This window comes from Cetorhinus maximus, unplaced genomic scaffold (genome assembly GCF_964194155.1).
Source record: "Cetorhinus maximus unplaced genomic scaffold, sCetMax3.hap1.1 HAP1_SCAFFOLD_402, whole genome shotgun sequence".
Classification (NCBI taxonomy): domain Eukaryota; kingdom Metazoa; phylum Chordata; class Chondrichthyes; order Lamniformes; family Cetorhinidae; genus Cetorhinus; species Cetorhinus maximus.
Genome location: NW_027596348.1, coordinates 296,876 through 322,766, shown reverse-complemented (window position 1 = coordinate 322,766; position 25,891 = coordinate 296,876). Strand labels below are relative to the sequence as shown.

General features: G+C 50.2%; 1 long non-coding RNA gene across 1 annotated transcript in view; it reads right to left on the bottom strand.

The window, feature by feature from the left end:
* Nucleotides 1–222: 222 nt before the first annotated feature.
* Nucleotides 223–25,891, bottom strand: part of LOC144673609 (uncharacterized) — a 79,353-nt gene continuing 53,684 nt past the window's right edge. Inside the window, exon 2 of the long non-coding RNA XR_013574391.1 lies at nucleotides 223–510. This is a non-coding gene — a long non-coding RNA (uncharacterized LOC144673609). The remainder of the gene's footprint in view (nucleotides 511–25,891) is intronic.

Genomic DNA, 25,891 nt, shown 5'->3' with positions numbered 1-25,891 from the left:
ACCTGCATAGCACTGAGTCACTGCCGGTGGGACAGGGACATACCCAGGGATGGTGATGGACACATCTGGGACAATGGCTCTGAGGCATGACTCTGTGAAAATGATTATGCTGGAGCTACAGGACCTGAATGTGGCCCTGCCATTGTCTGACCTCCCCCTTCCCTCCCTGTCAATGTGGAGACTCACCGGTCCGAGTGAGAAATGAGACACGGACAAGAGGCGGTGACCAACGCAGCCAGTTTTATTCACATGATCCAGGAACCAGTGGGTCAGGGGGCACGGGCCCTACACAGTCCGTGGAGCCTCAAGGCAGTGCTGGATTCACAGGCCTTTGAACTGGGTCTGGAGTCACTGGCCTTGGCCTCCCACCGCTGCTTCATCCGATTTCGAGTGGCTTCCATACGCAGCATTCGCACATCCAATAGCACTTGTTGGGTATCAAAGTCTCCCATCTAAGGCAGCGATATTCTCGACAGGTGCCCGCTATTTCGTTACATCCAAAGGAATATCCTGAAATGCAGAAAGGAATCCGCTGTTGATACCACCAGTAAGGACCCTCGACTCTCTCTCAAACATTTATTATGTGTCACCCTAAATGGTGAAGTCCCCCTTTCACTGCCACATCCCGATATTACACAATCGTCAGTTTGGTCTGTCAGGTCTAGACAAAGGACATGGAAGACAGTACAGCGCACAGGGCTCTATGGGACGTCTAACCAAGGGATATGGAGAGCAGAACTGTACCCAGTGGACCAACTGTGGTCTAACCGAGGGATATGGACCCCAGAAGTGTGAACAGAGCCCCAGATGTGGTCTAACCAAGGGAAATCGAGACCAGAAGTTTGCACATTGCTCCAGATGTGGTATAACAGAAGGATATGGAGAGCAGAACTGTGCACAGTGCTCCGAGTGTGGTGTAACCGAGGGATAGTGAGACCAGAACTGTGCACAGTGCTCCGAGTGTGGTGTAACCGAGGGATATGGAGACCAGAACTGTCCACAGCGCTCCTAGTGGGTCAGGCCAGGGGTTATGGAGCCCAGAACTGTGTATAGTGCTCTAAGTGTGGTCTAACCGAGCGAAAAAGAGACCAGAACTGTGCACAGTGCTCCAAGCGTCGTCAACCGAGGTATATGGGGGCCAACGCTGTGCACAGTGCTCCGAGTATGGTCCAAATGAGGGAATTTGAAACAGAACTATGCACAGAGCTCCATGTGTGGCCAGGCCAAAGAATATGGAGAGCAGAACTGTGCACAATGATCCAAGTTTGGTCTAACTGAGGATTATGGAGACCAGAACTGTGCACAGTGCTCCGAGTGTGGTCTATCCTTTGTAGGGCCAGTGTATCACTCTCTTCTCCCAATGAGACCATGATCTTTCTCAGGTGTGTCTGAGCTCACCCACAGGTACAGCCTCCACTCTCCCCTTCTAGAGAACCTAGCTCCTCTCCCACCCGCCCTCACACATCTTAATTGCCTCCCCACTCGGTACCTCCAACCCTGGAAATTCTGCTCTCTATTAATTCATTCCCACAACCCTCCATCCATTCCCTCTTCCCAGGGGTCCTGTCTTTGTTTATCCCTCACTGCCGTCTATCTGCACAGACTGGATGGGCTGAATGTCTTCCTGAGCTGTGATGACTCTATGAACCTCCCTTTAATGGGTCTTATATTGACTCCCAGTGATGGGCATTAGCTGGAGACTAAACTACTCTCCAGTATCCAGGAGTGGGATGAAAGGTTGGAGATGTCTGCAATGCAATGTGTGTATAAAGAGTTCCATGTCGGCCATCAGATTTGAAGCGCAAATCAGTCACTTTGAGCAGTTTACCGGCCTGTTAAATATTTCCCTGGAACACGGAACTGACCGGACACCAGGTGCCATCCTGTCTGACAGCCTTGAACAAGGTGTGAGGATCTGACAGGAATGAATCAGCACAGGATAGGGTCCAGCAGCTCACTGTCCGTCTGTTTGGACAATACACAGGCTTTAATCTTCTAAATATCCTCAGCAGCCCCTCCAGGGCCCTCACATTCTCCCTCATGTGTGGTGATCAGAGCTGGATGTATTAATCTAGCTGCGGCCTAACCAGGGCTTTATAATTGTTCAGAGTATCTTCCCCTGATTTTGTCCCCAATACCTGTATTTTTGAGTCTCAGGTAATGACCATCTGCAACAAGGGAGAATCTAACCATCGCCCCATGACGTTCAATGCCATTACCATCACTGAATCCCCCGCTAAAATCATCCTGGGGGTTACCATTGACCTGAAACTGAACTGGACCAGCCATATAAATTCTGTGGCTTGAAGATCAGGTCAGAGGCTTGGAATCCTGCAGAGAGTAACTCAGCTCCTGACTCCCCAAATCCTGCCCACTATCGACAAGGCACCAGTCAGGAATATGATGGAATACTCTCCACTTGCCTGGATGAGTGCGGCTCCCACAACACTCAAGAAGCTCGACACCATCCAGGACAAAGCAGCCCCGCATGATTGTTATCCAATCCACAAACATTCACTCCCTCCACCACCGATGCACTGAGTCACTGCCGGTGGGACAGGGACATACCCAGGGATGGTGATGGACACGTCTGGGACAATGGCTCTGAGGCATGACTCTGTGAAAATGATTATGCTGGAGCTACAGGACCTGAATGTGGCCCTGCCATTGTCTGACCTCCCCCTTCCCTCCCTGTCAATGTGGAGACACACCGATCCGAGTGAGAAATGAGACACGGACAAGAGGCGGTGACCAACGCAGCCAGTTTTATTCACATGATCCAGGAACCAGTGGGTCAGGGGGCACGGGCCCTACACAGACCGTGGAGCCTCTAGACGGTGCAGGAGTCACGGGCCTTGATGACCCAAACGTGATTCCTCCTTTTATGATTCGCTTCACCGCGCAGCATTCATACAACCAATAGCACTTGTGACGTGTCAAACCCTCGTTTCTGCAGCACTGTCCCCATTGACAGGTGCCCCCTTTAATTCTGTCACATGCAGAGAAATAACCTGAAATGCAGAAAGGAATCCGCTGTTGATGCCACCAGTAAGGACCCTCGACTCTCACTCAAACATTTATTATGTATCACCCTAAATGTTGAAGTCCCCCTTTCACTGCCAAAACCCGATATTGCACTATTGCCTGTTTGGTCTGTGAGGCCTAGACAAAGGAGAAGGAGAACAGGACTACTCACAGCGTTCGATGGGTGGACTAACCAAGCGAAATGGAGAGCAGAACTGAGCACAGTGCTCCAAGTGTGGTCCAACTGATGGATTTCGAGACCAAAATTGTGCACAATGCTCCAAGTGTGGCCAGGCCAAGGGATATGGAGAGCAGAACTGCACACAGTGCACCAAATGTGGTCTGACCAATGGATATGAAGACCAGATTTGTGCCCAGTGCTACAGCTGTAATCCAATCGAGGAATAAGGAAACCAGAACTGGGCCAAGTGCTCCAAGTGTAACCAGGAAAGGGAAATGGAGACCAGAACTGTCCACAGTGCAGCAAGTGTGGTCTAACTGTGGGATATGAAGACGAGAACAGTGAACAGTGGCCCAGATGTGGTCTAATCGAGGGTTTGGAGACCCGAACAGTGAACAGTGTCCAAGCGTGGTCAAACGAGGGATTTGGAGAGCAGAACTGTGCACAGTGCTCCATGTGTGGCCTCACCATGGATAATTGAATCCGGAATTGTGCACAGTGCTCCAAGTGTAACCAGGACAAGGGATATGGAGACCAGAACTGTCCACAGTGCAGCAAGTATGGTCTAACTGTGGGATATGAAGATGAAAACTGTGAACAGTGGCCCAGATGTGGTCCAATCGAGGGTTTGGAGACCAGAACTGTGAACAGTGTCCAAGCGTGGTCAACGGAGGGATATGGAGGACAAAAGTGTGCACAGTGCTCCGAGTGTTGGTCAACCGAGGTATATGGAGACCGAAACTGTGCACAATGATCTGAGTGGAGTCTAAATGACGGATATGGAGACCATGACTGTCCACAGTTCTCCACGCGTGGTACACCCGAGGTTAAATGAAACCAGAACTGCGCACAGGGCTCCAGGTTTGGTCTAAACAATGGATATGGCGGCCAGAACTGTGCACAGTGCTCCAAGCACATTCTAACCGAAAAGTAGGGAGACCAGGTCTGTGTACAGTGCTCCAGATGTGGTCCAAATGAGGGATATTGAGACCAGAACTGTTGACAGTGCTCCAAGTGGGTCAGGCCAAGGGATACGGAGGCCGGAACTGTCCACAGTCCTCCAAGTTTGGTCTAACTGAGCATTATGAAGACCAGAACAATGCACAGTGCCCCGAGTGTGGTCTATCCTTTGTAGGGCCAGTGTATCACTCTCTTCTCCCAATGAGACCATGATCCTTCTCTGGTGTGACTTAGCTCACTCACAGGTACAGCATCTACCCTCCCCTTCTCGAGTACCTAGCTCCTCTCCCAACCGTCCCCTCACATCTTAAATTCTGCCCAACTCGATACCTCCAACCCTGGAAATTCTGCTCTCGATTTGCTCATTCCCACAATCCCCTATCCATTCTCTCTTCCCAGGGGTCCTGTCTTCATTTATCCCTCACTGCCATCTATCTGCATGGACTGGATGGGCCGAATGGCTTCCTGAGCCGTGATGACTGGATGAACCTCCCTTTATTGGGTATTTAATAGTCTCCCAGTGATGGGTGTTAGCTGGAGACTAAACTACTCTCCTGTGTCCACGAATGGGATGAAAGTTTGGAGATGTCTGGAATGCAATGTGTGTATAAAGAGTTCCATGTCGGCCATTAGAATTGAAGCGCAAATCAGTCACTTTGAGCAGTTTACCGGCCTGTTAAATATTTCCCTGGAACACGGAACTGACCGGACACCAGGTGCCATCCTGTCTGACAGCCTTGATCAAGGTGTGAGGATCTGACAGGAATGAATCAGCACAGGATAGGGTCCAGCAGCTCACTGCCCGTCTGTGTGGACAATACACAGGCTTTAATCTTCTAAGTATCCTCAGCAGCCCCTCCAGGGCTCTCACATCCTCCCTCATGTGTGGTGATCAGAGCTGGATGTATTAATCTAGCTCCGGCCTAACCAGGGCTTTATAATTGTTCAGAATAAGTTCCCCTGATTTTGCACTCACTACCTGTACTTATGAGTGCCAGGCAATGAGCATCTCCAACAAGAGAGAATCCAACCATTGCCTCTTGACGTTCAATGGCATTAGCATCACTGAATCCCCCACTTTCAACATCCTGGGTGTTACCATTGACCAGAAACTGAACTGGACCAGCCATATAAATACTGTGGTTACAGGAGCAGTTCAAAGGCTGGGGATGCTGTAGCGAGTAACTCACCTCCTGACTCCCCTAAAGACGGTCCACCATCAACAAGGCACAAGTCAGGATTTTGTTGGTATAGTCTGCACTTGCCTGGATGAGTGCAGCTCCCACAACACTCAAGAAGCTCCACACTAATCCAGGACAAAGCAGCCCCGCTTGATCAGCATCCCATACACTAACATTCACTCCCTTCACCACAGACGCACAGTGGCTGCAGAGTGTACCATCTACAAGATGCACTGCTGGAACTCACCAAGGCTCCTTCGACAACATCTTGCAAAACCACGTCCTCTGCCATGTAGAAGGACAAGGGCAGCAGACACATGGGAACACCATCACCTGGGAGTTCCCCTCTGAGCAACTCTCCATCCTGACTTGGAAATATATCGGCCGTTCCTTCACTGTCGCTGGTTTAAAATCCTGGAACTCCCTCCCTAACAGCACTGTGGGTGTACCTACACCACAGGAACTGCAGCGACTCACCACCACCTTCTCAAGGGGCAATTTGTGAGGGGCATTAAATGCTGGCCTAGCCACCGATGCACACATCCCATGAATGAATTTTAAGCAACGGAGCCCAATACCCTCCACGCATCACAAACTGCTCTCTCATCCTGCCCTGCCCAATGTCAAAGATAAAATTTCGGAACTCCCCATATCCCTCTTTCTCTGAACGCTCTTTAAAATTGTGTCATGTAGCCCATAATGCCTCTCCCTATTCCTTCTGTCAAAATGCATCACCTCATACCCCTCTCTACAAAATTCCATCTGCCACTTTTCTGCCCATTCTGCCCTCCTATCTACGTCCTGTTTCCATCGATATCTATCGTCCTCACTGGTTGCCATGACTTCAAGTATTGTTTCATCGACAAGTTTTGGATTGTCACCGTATTCCTGATGTCAGTAATTGGGGGAACAGCACTGTCTACATGCTCCAATCTGACAATCAGCCCTTTACTCCAAGAGCACTTGTGCTGGATCATCGGCTGAGGGAGGGCAGTAGACGAGAATCAGAAGGATCCATTTTCTTGACCATGTTTGTCATGAGTCAATATTGAGGACTCCAATGGAAACTCCCTCCCACCTGCAGAGCACTGAGTCACTGCCGGTGGGACAGGGACATACCCAGGGATGGTGATGGACACGTCTGGGACAATGGCTCTGAGGTATGACTCTGTGAAAATGATTATGCTGGAGCTACAGGACCTGAATGTGGCCCTGCCATTGTCTGACCTCCCCCTTCCCTCCCTGTCAATGTGGAGACTTACCGATCCGAGTGAGAAATGAGACATGGACAAGAGGCAGTGACCAACGCAGCCAGTTTTATTCACATGATCCAGGAACCAGTGGGTCAGGGGGCACGGGCCCTATACAGTCAGTGGAGCCTCTAGACGGTGCTGGAGTCATGGGCCTTGCTGACCCAAACGTGATTCCTCCTTTTATGATTCGCTTCACCACGCGGCATTCATACAACCAATAGCACTTGTGGCGTGTCAAACCCTCGTTTCTGCAGCACTGTCCCGATTGACAGGTGCCCCCTTTTATTCTGTCACATGCAGAGACAACACCAGAAATGCAGAAATGAATCCGCTGTTGATGCCACCAGAAAGGACCCTCGACTCTCACTCAAACATTTATTATATATCACCCTAAATGTTGAAGTCCCCCTTTCACTACCACATCCCGATATTGCACTATCATCAGTTTGGTCTGTGAGGCCTTGACAAAGGACATGGAGAACAGTATTACTCACAGCGTTCGATGGATGGACTAACCAAGCGATATGGAGAGCAGAACTGTGCTCAGGGCTTCAAGTGTGGTCCAACTGAGGGATATGGAGAGCAGAACTGTGCACAGTGCTCCAGGTGTGTCCGGACGGAGGGATTTGTTGACCAAAACTGTGCACAGTGCCCCAGGTGTGGCCGGACAGAGGGATTTGGAGAGCAGAACTGTGCACAGTGCTCCATGTGTGGCCTCACCATGGATAATGGAGTCCGGAATTGTGCACAGTGCTCCAAGTGTAACCAGGACAAGGGATATGGAGACCAGAACTGTCCACAGTGCAGCAAGTATGGTCTAACTGTGGGATATGAAGACGAAAACTGTGAACAGTGGCCCAGATGTGGTCCAATCGAGGGTTTGGAGACCAGAACTGTGAACAGTGTCCAAGCGTGGTCAACCGAGGGATATGGAGGACAAAAGTGTGCACAGTGCTCCGAGTGTTGGTGAACCGAGTGATATGGAGACCAAAACTGTGCACAATGAACTGAGTGGATTCTGAATGACGGATATGGAAACCAGGACTGTCCACAGTTCTCCACGCGTGGTATACCCGATGGTAAACGAAACCAGAACTGCGAACAGTGCTCCAGGTTTGGTCTAAACAATGGATATGGCAGCCAGAACTGTGCACAGTGCTCCAAGCACGCTCTAACCGAGGAATAGGGAGACCAAATCTGTGCACAATGCTCCAGATGTGGTCCAAATGAGGGATATTGAGACCAGAACTGTCCACAGTGCACCAAGTGGGTCAGGCCAAGGGTTATGGAGGCCGGAACTGTGCACAGTGCACCGAGTGTGGTCTATCCTTTGTAGGGCCAGTGTATCACTCTCTTCTCTCAATTACACCATGATCCTTCTCTAGTGTGACTGAGCTCACCCACAAGTACAGCCTCTACCCTCCCCTTCTCGAGTACCTAGCTCCTCTCCCAATCGCCCCCTCACATCTTAATTGCTGCCCCACTCGATACCTCCAACCATGGAAATTCTGCTCTCGATTAGCTCATTCGCACAATCCCCTATCCATTCGCTCTTTCCAGGGGTCCTGTCTTAATTTAACCCTCACTGCCGTCTATCTGCATGGACTGGATGGGCCGAAAGGCTACCTGAGCCGTGATGACTGGATGAACCTCCCTTTATTGGGTATTTAATAGTCTCCCAGTGATGGGTGTTAGCTGGAGACTAAACTACTCTCCTGTAACCAGGAGTGGGATGAAAGTTTGGAGATGTCTGGAATGCAATGCGTGTATAATGAGTTCCATGTCGGCCATCAGAGTTGAAGTGCAAATCAGTCACTTTGAGCAGTTTACCAGCCTGTTAAATATTTCCCTGGAACACGGAACTGACCGGACACCAGGTGCCATCCTGTCTGACAACCTTGAACAAGGTGTGAGGATCTTACAGGAATGAATCAGCACAGGATAGGGTCCAGCAGCTCACTGCCCATCTGTGTGGACAACACACAGGTTTTAATCTTCTAAATATCCTCAGCAGCCCCTCCAGGGCTCTCACATCCTCCTTCATGTGTGGTGATAAGAGCTGGATGTATTAATCTAGCTGCGGCCTAACCAGGGCTTTATAATTCTTCAGAGTATCTTCCGCTGATTTTGTCCCCAATACCTGTATTTATGAGTGTCAGGTAATGACCATCTGCAACAAGTGAGAATCTAACCATCGCCCCTTCACATTCAATGCCATTGCTGAATCCCCCACTAACTTCATCCTGGGAGTTACCATTGACCAGAAACTGAACTGGACCGGCCATATAAATACTGTGTCTACAAGGGCAGGTCAGAGGCTGGGAAACCTGCGGAGAATAACTCACCTGCTGACTCCGCAAAACCTGTCCACCATCGACAACGTACCAGTCAGGACTATGATGGAATACTCCCCATTCGCCTGGGCAAGTGCGGCTCGCACAACACTCAAGAAGCTCGACAACATCCGGGACAATGCAACCCTGCTTGTTTGGCAACCCATCCAACAAATATTCAATCCTTCCACCACCGACGCACAGTAGCAGCAGTGTGTACCATCTACAAGATGCACTGCAGTGACTCACCAAGGATCCTTCGATTGCGCTGCCCAAATCCACCTCTTCGACCATCTAGAAGGACAAGGGCAGCAGACACATGGGAACACCACCACCTGGAAGTTCCCCTCTGAACAACTCACCATTCTGACTTGGAAATATATCGGCCATTCCTTCACTGTCGCTCGGTCAAAATCCTGGATCTCCCTCCCTAACAGCGCTGTGGGTGTACCTACACCTAAGGGACTGCAGCGGCTCACCGCCACCTACTCAAGGGGCAATTTGTGTGGGGCCTTAAATGCTCCCCTAGCCAGCGATGCCCACGTTCCATGAATGAATTTTAAGCAATGGAGCCCAATACCCTCCACGCTTCACTAACTGCTCTCTCATCCTGCCCTGACAAATGTCAAAGATAAAATGTCGGAACACCCCATATCCCTCTGTCTCTGAACGCTCTTTAAAATTGTGTCATGTAGCACATAATGCCTCTCCCTATTCCTTCTGTCAAAATGCATCACCTCATACCCCTCTCTACAAAATTCCATCTGCTACTTTTCTGCCCATTCTGCCCTCCTATCTACGTCCTGTTTCCATCGATATCTATCGTCCTCACTGGTTGCCATGACTTCAAGTATTGTTTCATCGACAAGTTTTGGAATGTCACCGTATTCCTGATGTCAGTAATTTGGGGAACAGCACTGACTACATGCTCCAATCTGACAAACAGCCCTTTACTCCAAGAGCACTTGTGCTGGATCATCGGCTGAGGGAGGGCAGTCGACGAGAATCAGAAAGATCCATTTTCTTGCCCATGTTTGACCTGATGTCATGAGTCAATATTGAGGACTCCAATGGAAACTCCCTCACGCCTGCAGAGCACTGAGTCACTGCCGGTGGGATAGGGATATACCCAGGGATGGTGATGGACACGTCTGGGACAATGGCTCTGAGGCATGACTCTGTGAAAATGATTATGCTGGAGCTACAGGACCTGAATGTGGCCCTGCCATTGTCTGACCTCCCCCTTCCCTCCCTGTCAATGTGGAGACACACCGATCCGAGTGAGAAATGAGACACGGACAAGAGGCGGTGACCAACGCAACCAGTTTTATTCACATGATCCAGGAACCAGTGGGTCAGGGGGCACGGGCCCTACACAGTCCGTGGAGCCTCTAGACGGTGCTGGAGTCACGGGCCTTGCTGACCCAAACATGATTCCTCCTTTTATGATTCGCTTCCCCACGCATCATTCATACAACCAATAGCACTTGTGGCGTGTCAAACCCTCGTTTCTGCAGCACTGTCCCCATTGACAGGTGCCCCCTTTAATTCTGTCACATGCAGAGAAAAAACCTGAAATGCAGAAAGGAATCTGCTGTTGATGCCACCAGTAAGGACCCTCGACTCTCACTCAAACATGTGTCACCCTAAATGTTGAAGTCCCCCTTTCACTGCCACATACAGATATTGAACTATTGCCTGTTTGGCCTCTGAGGCCTAGACAAAGGACATGGAGAACAAGACTACTCACAGCTTTCGATGGTTGGCCTAACCAAGTGTAATGAAGAGCAGAACTGTGTACAGGGCTCCAAGTGTGACCTAACCATGGGATTTGGAGACCAGTACTGTGCACAGTTCTCCGAGTGTGGTCTATCCTTTGTAGGGCCAGTGTATCACTCACTTCCCCCAATGAGACCGTGATCCTTCTCTGGTGTGACTGAGCTCACCCAGAGGTACAGCCTGTATCCTCCCCATCTCGAGAACTTAGTTCCTCTACCACCTGCCCCCTCACATCTTTATTGCTGCCCCACCCGGTACCTCCCACCTTGGATATTCTGCTCTCGATTACCTCATTCCCACAACCCCCTATCCATTCCCTCTTCCATGGGGTCCTGTCTTCATTTATCCCTCACTGCCGTCTATCTGCATGGATTGGATGGGCCAAATGGCATACAACCAATAGCACTTGTGGCGTGTCAAATCCTCGTTTCTGCTGCACTTTCCCCATTGACAGGTGCCCCCTTTAATTCTGTCACATGCAGAGACAACACCTGAAATGCAGAAAGGAATCCGCTGTTGATGCCTCCGGTAAGGACCCTCGACTCTCGCTCAAACATTTATTATGTGTCACCCTAAATGTTGAAGTCCCCCTTTCACTACCACATCCCGATATTGCATCATTGTCTGTTTGGTCTATGAGGCCTAGACAAAGGACATGGACAGGATTACTCACAGCCTTCGATGGGTGGACTATCCAAGCGATATGGACAGCAGAACTGTGCGCAGTGCTCCAGGTGTGGCTGGACAGGGGGATATGGCGTCCAGAACTGTGCACAGTGCTCCAGGTGTGGCCGGACAGAGGGATATGGGGTCCAAAACTGTGCACAGTGATCTGAGTGTGGTCTAACTATGGGATTTGGAGACCAGAACTGTGCAGAGTGCTCCAGGTGTCGTTTGACCCAGGGACATGGAGGCCAGAACCGTGCACAATGCTCCAAGAGTGGTCTAACCAATGTTTATGGAGACCAGATCTGTGCACAGTGCACCAAGTGTGGCCTAACTATGGATTATGAAGACGAGAATTGTGCACAGTGCTCCAAGTGTGGCCAGGCCAAGGGATATGGAGAGCAGATCTGTGCACAGTGCACGAAATGTGGTCTAACCATGTGATATGAAGATGAGAACTGTGCACAGTGGCCCAGGTGTTGTTCAACCGAGGGTTTAAAGACCAGAACTGTGAACAGTGTCCAAGCGTGGTCAACTGAGGGATATGGAGGCCAAAACAGTGCACAATGTTCTGATTTGGGTCTAACCGAGGGAAATGGAGACCAGGACTGTGCACAATGTTCCAAGTCTGGCCAGGCCAAGGGATATACAGATCGGAACTGTGCAGTGTGGTCCAGGTATGGTCTGAACAATGGACCTGGCAGCCAGAACTATCCACACTGCTCCAAGCACGCTCTAACCGAGGATTAGGGAGACCAGATCTGTGCACAGTGCTCCAGATGTGGTCCAAATGAGGGATATGGGCACCAGACTTGCTCACAGTGCTCCACGTGTGTCAGGCTAATGGATATGGAGGCCAGAACTGTGCACAGTGCTCCAGGTGTAGCCAGGACAAGCGATATGGAGAACAGAACTGTGTCCAGTGCTCCAAGTGTGGCCGCACAGAGGGATATGGAGGCCAAAACTGTGCACAGTGCTCCGAATGTAGTCTAACCGCGGGATTCTGAGACCAGAACTGTGTACAGATCTCCAAGTGTGGTCTATCCGTTGTAGGGCCAGTGACTTCCCCAATGAAACCATGATCCTTCTTTGGTGTGACTGAGCTCACCCAGGGGTACAGCCTCCACCCTCCCCTTCTAGAGAAACTAGCTCCTCTACCACCCGCCCCCTCACATCTTAATTGCCTCCCCACTCGGTACATCCAACCCCGGAAATTCACCTCTCGATTACCTCGTTCCCACAACCTTCTATCCATTCCCACTTCCCAATGGTCCTGTCTTTGTTTTTCCCTTACTGCCGTCTATCTGCATGGACTGGATGGGCCGAATGGCTTCCTGAGCCGTGATGACTCTATGAACCTCCCTTTAATGGGTCTTCTATGGTCTCCCAGTGATGGGCATTAACTGGAGACTAAACTACTCTCCTGTATCCAGGAGTGGGATGGATGTTTGGAGATGTCTGGAATGCAATGTGTGTATAAAGAGTTCCATGTCGGCCATCAGAGTTGAAGCACAAATCAGTCACTTTGAGCAGTTTACCGGCCTGTTAAATATTTCCCTGGAACACGGAACTGACCGGACACCAGGTGCCATCCTGTCTGACAGCCTTGAACAAGGTGTGAGGATCTGACAGGAATGAATCAGCACAGGATAGGGCCCAGCAGCTCACTGCCCGTCTGTGTGGACAATACACAGGCTTTAATCTTCTAAATATCCTCAGCAGCCCCTCCAGGGCTCTCACATCCTCCCTCATGTGTGGTGATTAGAGCTGGATGTATTAATCTAGCTGCGGCCTAACCAAGGCTTTATAATTGTTCAGAATAAGTTCCCCTGATTTTGCACTCAGTACCTGTACTTATGAGTGTCAGGCAATGACCATCTGCAACAAGAGACAATCTAACCATCGCCCCTAGGCTTTCAATGCCATTACCATCACTGAATCCCCCACTATCAACATCCTGGGGGTTACCATTGACCAGAAACTGAACTGGACCAGCCATATAAATACTGTGGCTACAAAAGCAGATCAGAGGCTCGGAATCCTGCGGAGAGTAACTCACCTCCTGACTCCTCAAAGCCTGTCTACCATCGACAAGGCACCAGTCAGGACTATGATGGAATACTCCCGACTTGCGTGGATGAGTGCGGCTCCCACAACACTCAAGAAGCTCGACACCATCCAGGACAAAGCAGCCCCGCTTGATAGGCACCCCATCCTGAAACATTCACTCCCTCCACCACCGACGCACAGTAGTAGCAATTTGTACCATCTACAAGATGCACTGCAGCAACTCACCAAGGCTCCTTCGAAAGCGCTGCCCAAATCCATGACGTCCACCATCTAGAAGGACAAGGGCAGCAGACACATGGGAACACCACCACCTGGAAGTTACCATCTGAGCGGCTCACAATCCTGACTTGGAAATATATCGGCCATTCCTTCACTGTCGCTGGGTCAAAATCCTGGAACTCCCTCCCGAACAGCTCTATGGATGTATCTACAACACAGGGACTGCAGCGGCTCACCACCACCTTCTCAAGGGGCAATTTGGGAGGGGCATTAAATGCTGGCCTAGACAGCGATGCACACATTCCATGAACGAATTTTAAACAATGAAGCCCAATACCCTCCACGTTTCACTAACTGCTCTCTCATCCTGCCCTGCCAAATGTCAAAGATCAAATTTCAGAACACCCCATATCCCTCTGTCTCTGAACGCTCTTTAAAATTGTGTCATGTAGCCCATAATGCCTCTCCCTATTCCTTCTGTCTAAATGCACCACATCATACCCCTCTCTACAAAATTCCATCTGCTACTTTTCTGCCCATTCTGCCCTCCTACCTACGTCCTGTTTCCATCGATATCTATCGTCCTCACTGGTTGCCATGACTTCAAGTATTGTTTCATCGACAAGTTTTGGAATGTCACCGTATTCCTGATGTCAGTAATTGGGGGAACAGCACTGTCTACATGCTCCAATCTGACAAACAGCCCTTTACTCCAAGAGCACTTGTGCTGGATCATCGGCTGAGGGAGGGCAGTAGAGGAGAATCAGAAGGAGCCATTTTCTTGCCCATGTTTGACCTGATGTCATGAGTCAATATTGAGGACTCCAATGGAAACTCCCTCCCGCCTGCAGAGCACTGAGTCACTGCCGGTGGGACAGGGACATACCCAGGGATGGTGATGGACACTTCTGGGACAATGGCTCTGAGGCACGACTCTGTGAAAATGATTATGCTGGAGCTACAGGACCTGAATGTGGCCCTACCATTGTCTGACCTCCCCCTTCCCTCCCCGTCAATGTGGAGACACACCGATCCGAGTGAGAAATGAGTCACGGACAAGATGCGGTGACCAACGCAGCCAGTTTTATTCACATGATCCAGGAACCAGTGGGTCAGGGGGCACGGGCCCTACACAGTCCGCGGATCCTCTAGACGGTGCTGGAGTCCGGGCCTTGCAGACCCAAACGTGATTCCTCCTTTCATGATACGCTTCACCACGCAGCATTCATACAACCAATAGCACTTGTGGCGTGTCAAACCCTCGTTTCTGCAGCACTGTCCCCATTGACAGGTGCCCCTTTTAATTCTGTCACATGCAGAGACAACACCTGAAATGCAGAAAGGAATCCACTGTTGATACCACCAGTAAGGACCCTCGACTCTCACTCAAACATTTATTATGTATCACCCTAAATGTTGAAGTCCCCCTTTCACTACCACATACCGATATTGCTCTATTGCATGTTTGGTCTGTGAGGCCTACACAAAGGACATGGAGAACAAGACTACTCACAGCGTTCGATGGGTGGACTAACCAAGCATAATGGAGAGCAGAACTGTGCACAGGGCTCCAAGTGTGGTCCAACTGAGGGATATGGAGAGCAGAACTTTGCACAGTGCTCCAGCTGTGGCCGGCTAGAGGAATATAGGTGTCCAAAACTGTGCAAGTGCTTCAAGTGTCAACATCCGAGGGATACTGAGGACAAAACAGTGCAAAGTGCTCCCAGTGTGCTGAACTGAGGGATATGGAGTCCAAAACTGTGGACAGTTCTACAGGTTGGCCGGACAGAGGGATATGGAGACCAGACCGGTGCACAGTGCATCAAGTGTGGCCTAACCATGGATTATGGAGTCCGAAATTGTGCAGAGTGCTCCAAGTGTGGCCAGGCCAAGGGATATGGAGAGCAGAACTGCACACAGTGCACCAAATGTGGTCTAACCAATGGATATGAAGACCTGATTTGTGCACAGTGCTCCAGCTGTAATCCATTCGAGGAATAAGGAAACCAGAACTGTGCACAGTGCTCCAAGTGTAGCCAGGCCATGGGATATGGAGACCAGAAGTATCCACAGCGCAGCAAGTTTGGTCTAACGATGGGATATGAAGACGAGAACTGTGCGCAATGCCCCAGATGCGGTCCAATCGAGGATTTGGAGACCAGAACTGTGAACAGTGTCCAAGTGTGGTCAACCGAGGGATATAGAGGCCAATATTGTGCACTGTGCTCTGATTGTTGGTGAACCGAGTGATATGGAGACGTAAACTGTGCACAATGATCTGAGTGGAGTCTGAATGACGGATATGGAGACCAGGACTGTCCACAGTGCTCCACGCGTGGTCTGCCCGAGGGTAAACGAAACCAGAACTGCGCACAGAGCTCCAGGTGTGGCCAGGCCAAGGGGAATTGAGAGCAGAACTGTGCACAGTTCTCCGAGTGTGATCTATCCTTTGTAGGGCCAGTGAATCACTCTCTTCTCCCAATGAGGCCGTGATTCTTCTCTGGTGTGACTGAGCTCACCCACAGGTACAGCCTCTACCCTCCCCTTCTAGAGAACTTAGTTCCTCTACAACCCACCCCCTCACATCTTTATCGCCGCCCCACTCGGTACCTCCAACCTTGGAAATTCTGCTCTCATTTACCTCATTCCCACAAGCCCGTATCCATTCCATCTTCCCAGGGATCCTGTCTTCGTTTATCCCTCACTGCCGTCTATCTGCATGGACTGTATGGGCCGAATGGCTTCCTGATTCGTGATGACTCTGTGATCCTACCTTTAATGGGTCTTCAATTGCCTCCCAGTGATGGGAATTAACTGGAGACTAAACTACTCTCTTGTATCCAGGATTGGGATGAAAGGTTGGAGATGTCTGGAATGCAATGTGTGTATAAAGAGTTCCATGTCGGCCATCAGAGTTGAAGCGCACATCAGTCACTTTGAGCAGTTTTCCGGCCTGTTAAATATTTCCCAGGAACACGGAACTGACCGGACACCAGGTGCTATCCTGTCTGACAGCCTTGAACAAGGTTTGAGTATCTGACAGGAATGAATCAGCACAGGATAGGGTCCAGCAGCTCACTGCCCGTCTGTGTGGACAATACACAGGCTTTAATCTTCTAAATATCCTCAGCAGCCCCTCCAGGGCTCTCACATCTCCCCTCATTTGTGGTGATCAGAGCTGAATGTATTAATCTAGCTGCCGCCGAAACAGGGCTTTATAATTGTTTAGAATAAGTTACCCTGATTTTGCACTCAGTACCTGTTTTTTTGAGTGTCAGGCAATGAGCATCTCCAACAAGAGGGAATCTAACCATCGGTTACAAGAGCAGTTCAGAGGCTGGGGATGCTGTGGCGAGTAACTCACCTCCTGACTCCCCAAAAGCCTGTCCACCACCGACAAGGCACCAGTAAGGATTTTGTTTGATTATTATCCACTTGCCTGGATGAGTGCAGCTCCCACAACACTCAAGAAGCTCGACACCATCCAGGACAAAGCAGCCCCGCTTGATCATCACCCCATCCAGAAACTTTCACTCCCTCCACCAAGGACGCACAGTGGCTGCAGTGTGTACCATCTACAAGATGCAATGCAGGAACTCACCAAGCTCCTTTGACAACATTTTGCAAACCCACCTCCTCTACCATCTAGAAGGACAAGGGCAGCAGACACATGGGAACACCACCACCTGGAAGTTCCCCTCTGAGCCACTCACCATTCTGACTTTAAAATATATCGGCCGTTCCATCACTGTCGCTGGGTCAAATTCCTGGAACTCAGTCCCTAACAGCGCTGAGGGTTTACTTACACCACAGGGACTGCAGCGGCTCACCACCACCTTCTCAAGGGGCAATTTCTGAGGGACATTAAATGCTGGGCTAGCCAGCGATGCCCACATTCCATGAATGAATTTTAAACAATGGAGCCCAATACCCTCCACGCTTCACTAACTGCTATCTCATCCTGCCCTGCCAAATGTCAAAGATAAAATTTCGGAACACCCCATATCCCTCTGTCTCTGAACGCTCTTTAAAATTGTGTCATGTCGCCCATAATGCCTCTCCCTATTACTTCTGTCAAAATGCATCACCTCATACCCCTCTCTACAAAATTCCATCTGTCCCTTTTCTGCCCATTCTGCCCTCCTATCTACGTCCTGTTTCCATCGATATCTATCGTCCTCACTGGTTGCCATGACTTCAAATGTTGTTTCATCGACAAGTTTTGGAATGTCCCCGTATTTCTGATGTCAGTAATTGGGGGAACAGCACTGTCTACATGCTCCAATCTGACAAACAGCCCTTTACTCCAAGAGCACTTGTGCTGGATCATCGGCTGAGGGAGGGCATTAGACGAGAATCAGAAGGAGCCATTTTCTTCCCCATGTTTGACCTGATGTCATGAGTCAATATTGAGGACTCCAATGGAAACACCCTCCCACCTGCATAGCACTGAGTCACTGCTGGTGGGACAGGGACATACCCAGGGATGGTGATGGACACGTCTGGGACAATGGCTCTGTGGCATGACTCTGTGAAAATGATTATGCTGGAGCTACAGGACCTGAATGTGGCCCTGCCATTGTCTGACCTCCCCCTTCCCTCCATGTCAATGTGGAGACACACCGATCCGAGTGAGAAATGAGACACGGACAAGAGGCGGTGACCAACGCAGCCAGTTTTATTCACATGATCCAGGAACCAGTGGGTCAGGGGGCACGGGCCCTACACAGTCCGCGGATCCTCTAGACGGTGCTGGAGTCCGGGCCTTGCAGACCCAAACGTGATTCCTCCTTTCATGATACGCTTCACCACGCAGCATTCATACAACCAATAGCACTTGTGGCGTGTCAAACCCTCGTTTCTGCAGCACTGTCCCCATTGACAGGTGCCCCTTTTAATTCTGTCACATGCAGAGACAACACCTGAAATGCAGAAAGGAATCCACTGTTGATACCACCAGTAAGGACCCTCGACTCTCACTCAAACATTTATTATGTATCACCCTAAATGTTGAAGTCCCCCTTTCACTACCACATACCGATATTGCTCTATTGCATGTTTGGTCTGTGAGGCCTACACAAAGGACATGGAGAACAAGACTACTCACAGCGTTCGATGGGTGGACTAACCAAGCATAATGGAGAGCAGAACTGTGCACAGGGCTCCAAGTGTGGTCCAACTGAGGGATATGGAGAGCAGAACTTTGCACAGTGCTCCAGCTGTGGCCGGCTAGAGGAATATAGGTGTCCAAAACTGTGCAAGTGCTTCAAGTGTCAACATCCGAGGGATACTGAGGACAAAACAGTGCAAAGTGCTCCCAGTGTGCTGAACTGAGGGATATGGAGTCCAAAACTGTGGACAGTTCTACAGGTTGGCCGGACAGAGGGATATGGAGACCAGACCGGTGCACAGTGCATCAAGTGTGGCCTAACCATGGATTATGGAGTCCGAAATTGTGCAGAGTGCTCCAAGTGTGGCCAGGCCAAGGGATATGGAGAGCAGAACTGCACACAGTGCACCAAATGTGGTCTAACCAATGGATATGAAGACCTGATTTGTGCACAGTGCTCCAGCTGTAATCCATTCGAGGAATAAGGAAACCAGAACTGTGCACAGTGCTCCAAGTGTAGCCAGGCCATGGGATATGGAGACCAGAAGTATCCACAGCGCAGCAAGTTTGGTCTAACGATGGGATATGAAGACGAGAACTGTGCGCAATGCCCCAGATGCGGTCCAATCGAGGATTTGGAGACCAGAACTGTGAACAGTGTCCAAGTGTGGTCAACCGAGGGATATAGAGGCCAATATTGTGCACTGTGCTCTGATTGTTGGTGAACCGAGTGATATGGAGACGTAAACTGTGCACAATGATCTGAGTGGAGTCTGAATGACGGATATGGAGACCAGGACTGTCCACAGTGCTCCACGCGTGGTCTGCCCGAGGGTAAACGAAACCAGAACTGCGCACAGAGCTCCAGGTGTGGCCAGGCCAAGGGGAATTGAGAGCAGAACTGTGCACAGTTCTCCGAGTGTGATCTATCCTTTGTAGGGCCAGTGAATCACTCTCTTCTCCCAATGAGGCCGTGATTCTTCTCTGGTGTGACTGAGCTCACCCACAGGTACAGCCTCTACCCTCCCCTTCTAGAGAACTTAGTTCCTCTACAACCCACCCCCTCACATCTTTATCGCCGCCCCACTCGGTACCTCCAACCTTGGAAATTCTGCTCTCATTTACCTCATTCCCACAAGCCCGTATCCATTCCATCTTCCCAGGGATCCTGTCTTCGTTTATCCCTCACTGCCGTCTATCTGCATGGACTGTATGGGCCGAATGGCTTCCTGATTCGTGATGACTCTGTGATCCTACCTTTAATGGGTCTTCAATTGCCTCCCAGTGATGGGAATTAACTGGAGACTAAACTACTCTCTTGTATCCAGGATTGGGATGAAAGGTTGGAGATGTCTGGAATGCAATGTGTGTATAAAGAGTTCCATGTCGGCCATCAGAGTTGAAGCGCACATCAGTCACTTTGAGCAGTTTTCCGGCCTGTTAAATATTTCCCAGGAACACGGAACTGACCGGACACCAGGTGCTATCCTGTCTGACAGCCTTGAACAAGGTTTGAGTATCTGACAGGAATGAATCAGCACAGGATAGGGTCCAGCAGCTCACTGCCCGTCTGTGTGGACAATACACAGGCTTTAATCTTCTAAATATCCTCAGCAGCCCCTCCAGGGCTCTCACATCTCCCCTCATTTGTGGTGATCAGAGCTGAATGTATTAATCTAGCTGCCGCCGAAACAGGGCTTTATAATTGTTTAGAATAAGTTACCCTGATTTTGCACTCAGTACCTGTTTTTTTGAGTGTCAGGCAATGAGCATCTCCAACAAGAGGGAATCTAACCATCGGTTACAAGAGCAGTTCAGAGGCTGGGGATGCTGTGGCGAGTAACTCACCTCCTGACTCCCCAAAAGCCTGTCCACCACCGACAAGGCACCAGTAAGGATTTTGTTTGATTATTATCCACTTGCCTGGATGAGTGCAGCTCCCACAACACTCAAGAAGCTCGACACCATCCAGGACAAAGCAGCCCCGCTTGATCATCACCCCATCCAGAAACTTTCACTCCCTCCACCAAGGACGCACAGTGGCTGCAGTGTGTACCATCTACAAGATGCAATGCAGGAACTCACCAAGCTCCTTTGACAACATTTTGCAAACCCACCTCCTCTACCATCTAGAAGGACAAGGGCAGCAGACACATGGGAACACCACCACCTGGAAGTTCCCCTCTGAGCCACTCACCATTCTGACTTTAAAATATATCGGCCGTTCCATCACTGTCGCTGGGTCAAATTCCTGGAACTCAGTCCCTAACAGCGCTGAGGGTTTACTTACACCACAGGGACTGCAGCGGCTCACCACCACCTTCTCAAGGGGCAATTTCTGAGGGACATTAAATGCTGGGCTAGCCAGCGATGCCCACATTCCATGAATGAATTTTAAACAATGGAGCCCAATACCCTCCACGCTTCACTAACTGCTATCTCATCCTGCCCTGCCAAATGTCAAAGATAAAATTTCGGAACACCCCATATCCCTCTGTCTCTGAACGCTCTTTAAAATTGTGTCATGTCGCCCATAATGCCTCTCCCTATTACTTCTGTCAAAATGCATCACCTCATACCCCTCTCTACAAAATTCCATCTGTCCCTTTTCTGCCCATTCTGCCCTCCTATCTACGTCCTGTTTCCATCGATATCTATCGTCCTCACTGGTTGCCATGACTTCAAATGTTGTTTCATCGACAAGTTTTGGAATGTCCCCGTATTTCTGATGTCAGTAATTGGGGGAACAGCACTGTCTACATGCTCCAATCTGACAAACAGCCCTTTACTCCAAGAGCACTTGTGCTGGATCATCGGCTGAGGGAGGGCATTAGACGAGAATCAGAAGGAGCCATTTTCTTCCCCATGTTTGACCTGATGTCATGAGTCAATATTGAGGACTCCAATGGAAACACCCTCCCACCTGCATAGCACTGAGTCACTGCTGGTGGGACAGGGACATACCCAGGGATGGTGATGGACACGTCTGGGACAATGGCTCTGTGGCATGACTCTGTGAAAATGATTATGCTGGAGCTACAGGACCTGAATGTGGCCCTGCCATTGTCTGACCTCCCCCTTCCCTCCATGTCAATGTGGAGACACACCGATCCGAGTGAGAAATGAGACACGGACAAGAGGCGGTGACCAACGCAGCCAGTTTTATTCACATGATCCAGGAACCAGTGGGTCAGGGGTCATGGGCCCTACACAGTCCGTGGAGCCTCTAGACGGTGCTGGAGTCACGGGCCTTGCTGACCCAAACGTGATTCCTCCTTTTATGATACTCTTCACCACGCAGCATTCATACAACCAATAGCACTTGTGGCGTGTCAAACCCTCGTTTCTGCAGCACTGTCCCCATTGACAGGTGCCCCCTTTAATTCTGTCACATGCAGAGAAAAAACCTGAAATGCAGAAAGGAATCCGCTGTTGATGCCACCAGTAAGGACCCTGGACTCTTGCTCAAACATTTATTATGTATCACCCTAAATGTTGAAGTCCCCTTTCACTGCCAGATACCGATGTTGCACTATCGTCAGTTTGGTCTGTGAGGCCCAGACAAAGGACATGGAGAACAGGACTGCTCACAGCCTTTGATGGGTGGACTAACCAAAAATCATGGAGAGCAGAACTGTGCACAGGGCTCCAAGTGTAGCCAGGCCAACGGATATGGAGGCAAATCAGTGTCTAGTTCCCCAGATGTGGTCTAACTGAGGGATATGGAGTCCATAACTGTGTACAGTGCTTCAGGTGTGGACGATCAGAGGGATATGGTGTACAGAACTCTGCACAGTGCTCTGACTGTGGTCAAAATGTTGGATTTGGAAACCAGAACTGTGCAGAGAGCTCTGAGTGTGGTCTAACCGAGGGATATGGAGACCAGAACTGTGCGCAGTGCTCCAAATGTGGCCTAAACATGGATTATGGAGATCAGAAATGTGTACAGTTCTCCAAGTGTGGCCAAGCCAATGGATATGGAGACCAGAACTGCGCACAGTGTGCCAAATGTAGTCTAACCATAGGATATGAAGAAGAGAACTATGCGGATTGGCCCAGATGTGGTCCAAGCGAGGATTTGAAGACCAGAACTGTGAACAGTGTCCAGGCGTGGTCAACCGAGGGAAATGGAGGCCACAACTGTGCACAGTGCTCCAAGTGGGGTCCAAACGAGGGATATGGAGACCAGAATTGTGCACAGTGCTCCAAGTGTGGCCATGCCAAGGGTTATACAGACCCAAACTGTGCACATTTCACCAGGTTTGGTCTGAACGATGGATATGGAGGCCAGAACTGTGCACAGTGCTCCAAGCACGCTCTACCCGAGGAATAGGGAGACCAGGTCTGTGCACAGTGCTCCAGATGTGGTCCAAACGAGGGATATGGAGACCAGAACTGTTCACAGTGCTCCAAGTGTGTCAGGCCAAGGGATATGGAGGCCAGAACTGTGCACAGTGCAGCAAGTGTAGCCAGGTGAAGCTATCTGGAGACCATAAAAGTGTCCAGTGCTCCAAATGTGGACTAGTTGAGGGATATGGAGCCCACAACTGTGCACAGTGCTCCAAGTGTGGCTGCACAGAGGAATATGGAGGCCAGGATTGTGCACAGTGCTCCAAGTGTCGTCAACCAAGAGATATTGTGACCAAAACTGTGCACAGTGTTCTGAGTATGATCAACCGAGAGACATGGAGGCCATCAACTGTGCACAGTGCTCCGAGTGTGGTCTAACTGAGGGATATAGAGACCAGAACTGTGCACAGTGCTCCAAGTGTGGTCTAACTGAGAGATATAGAGACCAGAACTGTGCACAGTGCTCCAAGTGTTGTTTAACCGAGGGTTAAGGAGACCAGGACTGTGCACAGTGCACCGATAGTGGTTTAACTGAGGGATATGGAGACCAGAAATGTGGCCTCTACTTTTTCGGCTCAGTGTATCCTTCACTGCGCAGAGTGAGAGCATTATCTTTCTCCGGTGTGACTGAGCCCACCCAGAGGTACAGCCTCACCCACTACCGCATCACCAGCACCCGTCTCCACACTCACCCCACCAGGTACCAAATGACTCCCCACTGCAGTACCTCCCAGCCTTCAAAAAACCCTCCCTGTCTCCTCACTCCCCACACCTCTATTTACTCCCTGTGTTACCGCGTGCAACAGGCTCCAACTCATGGACTCACCCACACACTGACTGGTGCTCACATGCAGACACACAAGAGCTGTGTTCAGTGCAAGGGGGCTGTGCTCAGCTTCGGGGAATGTGGGAAACAGAGACACTTGTGAAAGGAATAAAGAGAGAGGAGGGAAAGGGGAGTAACTGAGTTGACTGAGGGCCAGGGGAACAGGGGGAGGCCATTCAGCCCCACAAACCTGCCCCACCATTCAACCAATATTAATCTGATCTATGACCTGACTCCATAAAACAGCCATTGCCCCGTGAGCTGTGTGACCTGTTCTGAATCGATCCCATTGAAAGCAATGAGTGCCACACAACACAATGGAGAGTGTCCTCAGTGTGAAGACAGGAGCCAATCGTCACAAGGACTGTGCGGTGGTCATTCCTACCAACACCGTCAGGGACAGATGTATCTGCAGCAGGTAGATTGGTGAGGATGGGGTGGAGTAGAATCTTCCCTCTTGTTGGTTCACCCGCCTCAGGCCTATTCTGCCTTTCAGGGCTCGGCCACCTGGGTCTGTAACGGTCACCCTGAGCCACTCTTGGTGATGGACATGCAGGTCCCACAGCAGAGAACATTATGTGCCCTCGATACGCTCAGTGCTTCCTCCATGTGGTGTTTAACATGGAGGAGGAGAGATTGATCAGATTCGGGAGAGCGGTAGGTGGGAGTCAGCAGGAGGTTTCCCTTCCCCTGTTTGCCCTCATGTCTTGTGACATCAGAGAGACTGTGGTCTTGTTGAGGACTCCCAGGACCAGCCTCTCCCGACTGTATGTCACTGCTCTGTCACCTCTGGTGGGGACAGTCCTGTCAGAGGGACACGGGATACCCAGGGAATGGGGGGCACGCGATTAGCGCATTGTCTTTACGTTATGTTTCTGTGAGTGTGTCTACATTGGAGTTATAAGATGTCAATGTGACCCTGCCATTGTCTGACCTCCCCTCCCTCCCTGTCAATATGGAGACTCACCGATCCGAGTGAGAAATGAGACATGGACAAGAGGCGGTGATCGATGCAGCCAGTTTTATTCACATGATTCAGAAAGCAGTGGGCCAGGGGTCATTGGATCCACACAATGTGTCAGAAGCAGAATTACAGGAATTACAGATAGCTTCAATCAGAGCCTCAGGCGGCTCTCACAGGGGGACATTTCCCCTTTTTGTTGCTCACTTAGACTTGCAGCATCTAAAAAGGAGGAAGCATTTCTCCAGCGTATCAGCCTCAAATTCCTTGCACACGCCTAGTCTACAGGTGCCTCCATCTTTACCACATCCCAAGCCTCGACCTAGGAAAGAGAAAGGAAGACTTCATTGATGCCAACAATCATGGCCCTGGAGGGCCCAAGTTTAGTCTAACTGATGTACATTCAGGGCTAACCTGTAGAGAGTGCATCCGGAGTGATCTAACTAAGGGATACGGAGACACGAACTGTGCAGAGTGAGCCTAGTGTTGTCTAACCGAGGGATACGGAGAATGGAACTGTTCACATTGATCCAAGTGTGGTCATACGAAGGATAATGAAGATCAGAATGGTGCACAGTGCTCCAAGTGTTGTCTAAGCAAGTTATAAACTGACCAGAATTGCTCTCAATTAGAAAGCTACAATGTATTTTACACAACTGAATACCACCACAGTCCTGATGGGCTGAATGGTCTCCCGTTGCCCGTCTCAGTGTTTCTATAAAGTGAGCACTGAGGGATATACTCACTTTCCAATGTAGACGTTGCACTCACTCCTCCATCGGCAGTGATGGGCTGCACCAGCACCAGGAACCCAAGCAGCAAAAGCAGTGCTTTCCTCATTCTCCGCTGATCTCCTCCCAGTCACAATGAGATAGCTGGAGCACAGACGCTCTTTATATGTCCACACAGAGCATTCTGTAGTTAATAATCACACACACGCGGCGCGGGTAGACTCTAACTTGGACACGTTGAAGGGAA